Genomic DNA, 9,280 nt, shown 5'->3' on the forward strand with positions numbered 1-9,280 from the left:
CAGACACCCAGACCCCCAGACACCCACCCCTAGACACCCAGACACCCACCCCCAGACACCCAGACTCCCACCCCCAGACACCCAGACCCCCAGACACCCAGCCCCAGACACCCAGACACCCACCCCTAGACACCCAGACACTCACCCCAGACTACCCAGACCCTCACCCCAGACACCCAGACCCTCACCCCCAGACACCCAGACCCTCACCCCAGACCCTCACCCCAGACACCCACCCCCAGACACCCAGACATCCAGACCCTCACCCCAGACACCCAGACCCTCATCCCAAGACCCTCATCCCCAGACACCCAGATCCGACCCTCACCCCAGACACCCAGACCCGCAGACACCCAGACCCTCACCCCAGACACCCAGACACCCAGATCCTCACCGCAGACACCCAGACCCCCAGACACCCAGACCCTCACCCCAGACACCCAGCCCCTCATCCCAGACCCTCACCCCCAGACACCCAGACCCTCACCCCAGACACCCAGACCCTCATCCCAGACCCTCACCCCCAGACCCTCACCCCAGACACCCACCCCCAGACACCCACCCGCAGACACCCAGACATCCACACCCTCACCCCAGACACCCAGACCCTCACCCCAGACACCCAGACCTGACCCTCACCCACAGACCCCCAGACCCGACCCTCAACCCAGACACCCAGACACTCACCCCCAGACCCGCAGACCCGACCCTCACCCCAGACACCCAGGCCCCCAGACACCCAGACCCTCACCTCACCCCCCAGGCCCGACCCTGACCTCCAGACACCCAGACCCTCACCTCAAACCCAGACCCCTCTCACACCATCCCCCAGGGTCAGACTCCCCCCTCCCCCAGGGTCAGACTCCCCTCCCCCAGGGTCAGACTCCCCCCTCCCCCAGGGTCAGACTCCCCTCCCCCAGGATCAGACTCCCTCCCCCAAGTTCAGACTCCCCTCCCCCAGGGCCAGAATCCCCTCCCCCAGTGTCAGACTCCCCTCCCCCAAGGTCAGACTCCCTCCCCCAGGGTCAGACTCCCCCCTCCCCCAGGGTCAGACTCCCCTCCCCCAAGGTCAGACTCCCCTCCCCCAGGGTCAGACTCCCCCTCCCCCAGGGTCAGACTCCCCTCCCCCCAGGGTCAGACTCCCCTCCCCCAGGGTCAGACTCCCTCCCCCAGGGTCAGACTCCCCCCTCCCCCAGGGTCAGACTCCCCTCCCCCAGGGTCAGACTCCCCTCCCCCCAGGGTCAGACTCCCCTCCCCCAGGGTCAGACTCCCTCCCCCAGGGTCAGACTCCCCTCCCCCAGGGTCAGACTCCACACCCCCAGGGTCAGACTCCCCCTCCCCCAGGGTCAGAGTCCCCTCCCCCAGGGTCAGACTCCCCCTCCCCCAGGGTCAGACTCCCCTCCCCCCAGGGTCAGACTCCCCTCCCCCAGGGTCAGACTCCCCCCTCCCCCAGGGTCAGACTCCCCCTCCCCCAGGGTCAGACTCCCCTCCCCCAGGGTCAGACTCCCCTCCCCAAGGTCAGACTTCCCCTCCCCCAGGGTCAGACTCCCCCCCCAGGGTCAGACTCCCCCCTCCCCCAGGGTCAGACTCCTCCCCCAGGGTCAGACTCCCCTCCCCAGGGTCAGACTCCGCCCTCCCCCAAGGTCAGACTCCCCCTCCCCCAGGGTCAGACTCCCCTCCCCCCAGGGTCAGACTCCCCCTCCCCCAGGGTCAGACTCCCCCCTCCCCCAGGGTCAGACTCCCCCCTCCCCCAGGGTCAGACTCCCCTCCCCCAGGGTCAGACTCCCCTCCCCCAGGGTCAGACTCCCCTCCCCCAGGGTCAGACTCCCCTCCCCAGGGTCAGACTCCCCTCCCCAGGGTCAGACTCCCCTCCCCCAGGGTCAGACTCCCCTCCCCCAGGGTCAGACTCCCCTCCCCCAGGGTCAGACTCCCCTCCCCCAGGGTCAGACTCCCCCTCCCCCAGGGTCAGACTCCCCTCCCCCAGGGTCAGACTCCCCCTCCCCCAGGGTCAGACTCCCCTCCCCCAGGGTCAGACTCCCCCTCCCCCAGGGTCAGACTCCCCCTCCCCCAGGGTCAGACTCCCCTCCCCCAGGGTCAGACTCCCCTCCCCCAGGGTCAGACTCTCTCCCCAGGGTCAGACTCCCCCTCCCCAGGGTCAGACTCCCCTCCCCCAGGGTCAGACTCCCCCTCCCCCAGGGTCAGACTACCCCTCCCCCAGGGTCAGACTCCCCTCCCCCAGGGTCAGACTCCCCTCCCCCAGGGTCAGACTCCCCTCCCCCAGGGTCAGACTCCCCCCCCCCAGGGTCAGACTCCCCTCCCCCAGGTCAGACTCCCTCCCCCAGGGTCAGACTCCCCTCCCCCAGGGTCAGACTCCCCTCCCCCAGGGTCAGACTCCCCCCTCCCCCAGGGTCAGACTCCCCCCTCCCCCAGGGTCAGACTCCCCTCCCCCAGGGTCAGACTCCCCTCCCCCAGGGTCAGACTCCCCCTCCCCCAGGGTCAGACTCCCCTCCCCCAGGGCAGACTCCCTCCCCAGGGTCAGACTCCCTCCCAGGGTCAGACTCCCCTCCCCCAGGGTCAGACTCCCCTCCCCCAGGGTCAGACTCCCCTCCCCCCAGGGTCAGACTCCCCTCCCCCAGGGTCAGACTCCCCTCCCCCAGGGTCAGACTCCCCCTCCCCCAGGGTCAGACTCCCCTCCCCCAGGGTCAGACTCCCCTCCCCCAGGGTCAGACTCCCCTCCCCCAGGGTCAGACTCCCCTCCCCCAGGGTCAGACTCCCCTCCCCCAGGGTCAGACTCCCCTCCCCCAGGGTCAGACTCCCCTCCCCCAGGGTCAGACTCCCCTCCCCAGGGTCAGACTCCCTCCCCCAGGGTCAGACTCCCTCCCCCAGGGTCAGACTCCTCCCCCAGGGTCAGACTCCCCTCCCCCAGGGTCAGACTCCCCTCCCCCAGGGTCAGACTCCCTCCCCCAGGGTCAGACTCCCCTCCCCCAGGGTCAGACTCCCTCCCCCAGGGTCAGACTCCCTCCCCCAGGGTCAGACTCCCCTCCCCCAGGGTCAGACTCCCCTCCCCCAGGGTCAGACTCCCCTCCCCCAGGGTCAGACTCCCCTCCCCCCAGGGTCAGACTCCCCTCCCCAGGGTCAGACTCCCTCCCCCCAGGGGTCAGACTCCCTCTCCCCCAGGGTCAGACTCCCCTCCCCCCAGGGTCAGACTCCCCCTCCCCCAGGGTCAGACTCCCCTCCCCCAGGGTCAGACTCCCTCCCCAGGATCAGACCCTCCCCAGGGTCAGACTCCCTCCCCCCAGGGTCAGACTCCCCTCCCTCAGGGTCAGACTCCCCTCCCCCAGGGTCAGACTCCCCTCCCCCAGGGTCAGACTCCCCCCCCCCAGGTCAGACTCCCCTCCCCCAGGGTCAGACTCCCCTCCCCCCAGGGTCAGACTCCCCCCCCCAGGGTCAGACTCCCCCTCCCCCAGGGTCAGACTCCCTCCCCCCAGGATCAGACTCCCTCCCCCAGGATCAGACTCCCCCCCCCAGGGTCAGACTCCCCTCCCCCAGGGTCAGACTCCCCTCCCCCCAGGGTCAGACTCCCTCCCCCCAGGGTCAGACTCCCCTCCCCCCAGGGTCAGACTCCCTCCCCCCAGGGTCAGGACTCCCCCTCCCCCAGGGTCAGACTCCCCTCCCCCAGGGTCAGACTCCCTCCCCCCAGGGTCAGACTCCCTCCCCCCAGGGTCAGACTCCCCTCCCCCAGGGTCAGACTCCCCTCCCCCAGGGTCAGACTCTCTCCCCCAGGGTCAGACTCCCCCTCCCCCAGGGTCAGACTCCCCTCCCCCCAGGGTCAGACTCCCCCTCCCCCAGGGTCAGACTCCCCTCCCCCAGGGTCAGACTCCCCCCTCCCCCCAGGGTCAGACTCCGCTCTCCCCCAGGGTCAGACTCCCCTCCCCCAGGGTCAGCCTCCCCTCCCCCAGGGTCAGACTCCCCTCCCCCAGGGTCAGACTCCCCTCTCCCCCAGGGTCAGACTCCCCCTCCCCCAGGGTCAGACTCCCCTTCCCCCAGGGTCAGACTCCCCCTCCCCCAGGGTCAGACTCCCCTCCCCCCAGGGTCAGACTCCCTCCCCCAGGGTCAGACCTCCCCTCCCCCAGGGTCAGACTCCCTCCCAGGTCAGTCCTCCCCAGGGTCAGACTCCCCCTCCCCCAGGGTCAGACTCCCCCTTCCCCAGGGTCAGACTCCCCTCCCCAGGGTCAGACTCCCCCCCCCAGGGTCAGACTCCCTCCCCCAGGGTCAGACTCTCTCCCCCAGGGTCAGACTCCCCCTCCCCCAGGGTCAGACTCCCCCTCCCCCAGGTCAGACTCCTCCCCAGGGTCAGACTCCCCTCCCCAGGGTCAGACTCCCCTCCCCCAGGGTCAGACTCCTCCCCCAGGGTCAGACTCCCCTCCCCAGGGTCAGACTCCCCCTCCCCCAGGGTCAGACTCCCCTCCCCCAGGGTCAGACTCCTCCCCGGTCGCTCCCCTCCAGGGTCAGACTCCCCTCCCCAGGGTCAGACTCCTCCCCAGGGTCAGACTCCCCTCCCCCAGGGTCAGGACTCCCCTCCCCCAGGGTCAGACTCCCCTCCCCAGGGTCAGACTCCCCTCCCCCAGGGTCAGACTCCCCTCCCCCAGGGTCAGACTCCCCTCCCCCAGGGTCAGACTCCCCTCCCCCAGGGTCAGAACTCCCCTCCCCCAGGGTCAGACTCCCCCTCCCCCAGGGTCAGACTCCCCTCCCCCAGGGTCAGACTCCCTCCCCAGGGTCAGACCTCCCCTCCCCCAGGGTCAGACTCCCCTCCCCCAGGGTCAGACTCCCCTCCCCCAGGGTCAGAACTCCCCCAGGGTCAGCCTCCCCAGGGTCAGACTCCCCTCCCCCAGGGTCAGACTCCCCCTCCCCCAGGGTCAGACTCCCTCCCCCAGGGTCAGACTCCCCCTCCCCCAGGGTCAGACTCCCCTCCCCCAGGGTCAGACTCCCCTCCCCCCAGGGTCAGACTCCCCCCTCCCCCCAGGGTCAGACTCCCCTCCCCCCAGGGTCAGACTCCCCTCCCCAGGGTCAGACTCCCCTCCCCAGGGTCAGACTCCCCCTCCCCAGGGTCAGACTCCCCTCCCCCCAGGGTCAGACTCCCCCTCCCCCAGGGTCAGACTCCCCTCCCCCCAGGGTCAGACTCCCCTCCCCCAGGGTCAGACTCCCTCCCCCAGGGTCAGACTCCCCTCTCCCCCAGGGTCAGACTCCCCTCCCCCAGGGTCAGACTCCCCCTCCCCCAGGGTCAGACTCCCCTCCCCCAGGGTCAGACTCCGCCTCCCCCAGGGTCAGACTCCCTCCCCCAGGGTCAGACCTCCCTCCCCCAGGGTCAGACTCCCCTCCCCCAGGGTCAGACTCCCCTCCCCCAGGGTCAGACTCCCCTCCCAGGGTCAGACTCCCCTCCCCCAGGGTCAGACTCCCCCTCCCCCAGGGTCAGACTCCCCTCCCCCAGGGTCAGACTCCCCCTCCCCCAGGGTCAGACTCCCCTCCCCCAGGGTCAGACTCCCCCTCCCCCAGGGTCAGACTCCCCTCCCCCAGGGTCAGACTCCCCTCCCCCCAGGGTCAGACTCCCCCTCCCCCAGGGTCAGACTCCCCTCCCCCAGGGTCAGACTCCCCCTCCCCCAGGGTCAGACTCCCTCCCCCCAGGGTCAGACTCCCCTCCCCCAGGGTCAGACTCCCCTCCCCCAGGGTCAGACTCCCCTCCCCCAGGGTCAGACTCCTCCAGGGTCAGACTCCCTCCCCCAGGGTCAGACTCCCTCCCCCCAGGGTCAGACTCCCCTCCCCCAGGGTCAGACTCCCTCCCCCCAGGGTCAGACTCTCTCCCCCAGGTCAGACTCCCTCCCCCAGGGTCAGACTCCCCTCCCCCAGGGTCAGACTCCCCCTCCCCCAGGGTCAGACTCCCCTCCCCCAGGGTCAGACTCCCCCCTCCCCCCAGGGTCAGACTCCGCTCCCCAGGGTCAGACTCCCCCTCCCCCAGGGTCAGACTCCCTCCCCCAGGGTCAGACTCCCCTCCCCAGGGTCAGACTCCCCTCTCCCCCAGGGTCAGACTCCCCTCCCCCCAGGGTCAGACTCCCCCTCCCCCAGGGTCAGACTCCCCTCCCCCAGGGGTCAGACTCCCTCCCCCAGGTCAGACTCCCCTTCCCCCAGGGTCAGACTCCCTTCCCCCAGGGTCAGACTCCCCTCCCCCAGGGTCAGACTCCCCTCCCCCCAGGGTCAGACTCCCCCTCCCCAGGGTCAGACTCCCCCTCCCCAGGGTCAGACTCCCCTCCCCCAGGGTCAGACTCCCCCCCCAGGGTCAGACTCTCTCCCCCAGGGTCAGACTCCCCTTCCCCCAGGGTCAGACTCCCCCTCCCCCCAGGGTCAGACTCCCCTCCCCCAGGGTCAGACTCCCCCTCCCCAGGGTCAGACTCCCCCTCCCCCAGGGTCAGACTCCTCTCCCCCAGGGTCAGACTCCCCTCCCCCAGGGTCAGACTCCCCCTCCCCCAGGGTCAGACTCCCCTTCCCCCAGGGTCAGACTCTCCCCCCCAGGGTCAGACTCCCCTCCCCAGGGTCAGACTCCCCTCCCCCAGGGTCAGACTCTCCCCTCCCCCAGGGTCAGACTCCCCTCCCCCAGGGTCAGACTCCCCTCCCCCAGGTCAGACTCCCCTCCCCCAGGGTCAGACTCCCCCTCCCCCAGGGTCAGACTCCCCTCCCCCAGGGTCAGACTCCCCCTCCCCCCAGGGTCAGACTCCCCTCCCCCAGGGTCAGACTCCCCCTCCCCCAGGGTCAGACTCCCCCTCCCCCAGGGTCAGACTCCCCCTCCCCCAGGGTCAGACTCCCCTCCCCCAGGGTCAGACTCCCCTCCCCAGGGTCAGACTCCCCTCCCCCAGGGTCAGACTCCCCTCCCCCAGGGTCAGACTCCCCCTCCCCAGGGTCAGACTCCCTCCCCAGGGTCAGACTCCCCTCCCCAGGGTCAGACTCCCCTCCCCCAGGGTCAGACTCCCCCTCCCCCCAGGGTCAGACTCCCTCTCCCCCAGGGTCAGACTCCCCCCTCCCCCAGGTCAGACTCCCCTCCCCCAGGGTCAGACTCCCCTCCCCCAGGGTCAGACTCCCCCCTCCCCCAGGGTCAGACTCCCCTCCCCAGGGTCAGACTCCCCTCCCCCAGGGTCAGACTCCCCTCCCCCAGGGTCAGACTCCCCTCCCCCAGGGTCAGACTCCCCTCCCCCAGGGTCAGACTCCCTCTCCCCCAGGGTCAGACTCCCCTCCCCCAGGGTCAGACTCCCCTCCCCAGGGTCAGACTCCCCCTCCCCCAGGGTCAGACTCCCCTCCCCCAGGGTCAGACTCCCCCTCCCCCAGGGTCAGACTCCCCCTCCCCCAGGGTCAGACTCCCCCTCCCCCAGGGTCAGACTCCCCTCCCCCCAGGGTCAGACTCCCCTCCCCCAGGGTCAGACTCCCCCTCCCCCCAGGGTCAGACTCCCCCTCCCCCCAGGGTCAGACTCCCTCCCCCAGGGTCAGACTCCCCTCCCCCAGGGTCAGACTCCCTCCCCCAGGGTCAGAATCCCCCTCCCCCAGGGTCAGACTCCCCTCCCCCAGGGTCAGACTCCCCTCCCCCAGGGTCAGACTCCCCTCCCCCCAGGGTCAGACTCCCCTCCCCCCAGGGTCAGACTCCCCTCCCCCAGGGTCAGACTCCCCCTCCCCCAGGGTCAGACTCCCCTCCCAGGGTCAGACTCCCCCCCCCGCCCCCAGGGTCAGACTCCCCTCCCCCAGGGTCAGACTCCCCCTCCCCCAGGGTCAGACTCCCCCCCCCCCAGGGTCAGACTCCCCTCCCCCCAGGGTCAGACTCCCCCTCCCCCAGGGTCAGACTCCCCCTCCCCCAGGGTCAGACTCCCCCCTCCCCCAGGGTCAGACTCCCTCCCCCAGGGTCAGACTCCCCTCCCCCAGGGTCAGACTCCCTCCCCCAGGGTCAGACTCCCTCCCCCAGGGTCAGACTCCCCTCCCCCAGGATCAGACTCCCCTCCCCCAGGGTCAGACTCCCCCTCTCCCCCAGGGTCAGACTCCCCCTCCCCCAGGGTCAGACTCCCCTCCCCCAGGGTCAGACTCCCCCCTCCCCCAGGGTCAGACTCCCCCCCCCCAGGGTCAGACTCCCCTCCCCCAGGGTCAGACTCCCCTCCCCCCAGGGTCAGACTCCCCCCCCCCAGGAGTCAGACTCCCCCCTCCCCCAGGGTCAGACTCCCCTCCCCCAGGATCAGACTCCCTCCCCCAGGATCAGACTCCCCTCCCCCCAGGGTCAGACTCCCCTCCCCCAGGGTCAGACTCCCCTCCCCAGGGTCAGACTCCTCCCCCAGGGTCAGACTCCCCTCCCCCAGGGTCAGACTCCCTCCCCCAGGGTCAGACTCCCTCCCCCCAGGGTCAGACTCCCCTCCCCCAGGGTCAGACTCCCCCTCCCCCAGGGTCAGACTCCTCTCCCCCAGGGTCAGACTCCCTCCCCCAGGGTCAGACTCCCCTCCCCCAGGGTCAGACTCCCCTCCCCCAGGGTCAGACTCCCCCTCCCCCAGGGTCAGACTCCCCCTCCCCCAGGGTCAGACTCCCCCCTCCCCCAGGGTCAGACTCCCGCTCTCCCCCAGGGTCAGACTCCCCCTCCCCAGGGTCAGCCTCCCCTCCCCAGGGTCAGACTCCCCTCCCCCCAGGGTCAGACTCCCGCTCTCCCCCAGGGTCAGACTCCCCTCCCCCAGGGTCAGACTCCCCTCCCCCCAGGGTCAGACTCCCCTCCCCCCAGGGTCAGACTCCCTCCCCCAGGGTCAGACTCCCCCTTCCCCAGGGTCAGACTCCCCTTCCCCCAGGGTCAGACTCCCCAGCTCCCCCCCAGGGTCAGACTCCCCTCCCCCAGGGTCAGACTCCCCCTCCCCAGGGTCAGACTCCCCTCCCCCCAGGGTCAGACTCCCCTCCCCCAGGGTCAGACTCCCCCCCCCCAGTGTCAGACTCTCTCCCCAGGTCAGACTCCCCCTTCCCCAGGGTCAGACTCCCCTCCCCCCAGGATCAGACTCCCTTCCCCCAGGGTCAGACTCCCCTTCCCCAGGGTCAGACTCCCCCTCCCCCAGGGTCAGACTCTCTCCCCCAGGGTCAGACTCCCCTCCCCCATGGTCAGACTCCCCCTCCCCAGGGTCGGACTCCCCTCCCCCAGGGTCAGACCTCTCTCCCCCAGGGTCAGACTCCCCCTCCCCCAGGGTCAGACTCCCCTCCCCCAGGGTCAGACTCTCTCCCCAAG

This window comes from Somniosus microcephalus, unplaced genomic scaffold (assembly GCF_052327205.1).
Source record: "Somniosus microcephalus isolate GS21.2 unplaced genomic scaffold, FLI_Smic_1.0 unresolved_chr4, whole genome shotgun sequence".
Classification (NCBI taxonomy): Eukaryota; Metazoa; Chordata; class Chondrichthyes; order Squaliformes; family Somniosidae; genus Somniosus; species Somniosus microcephalus.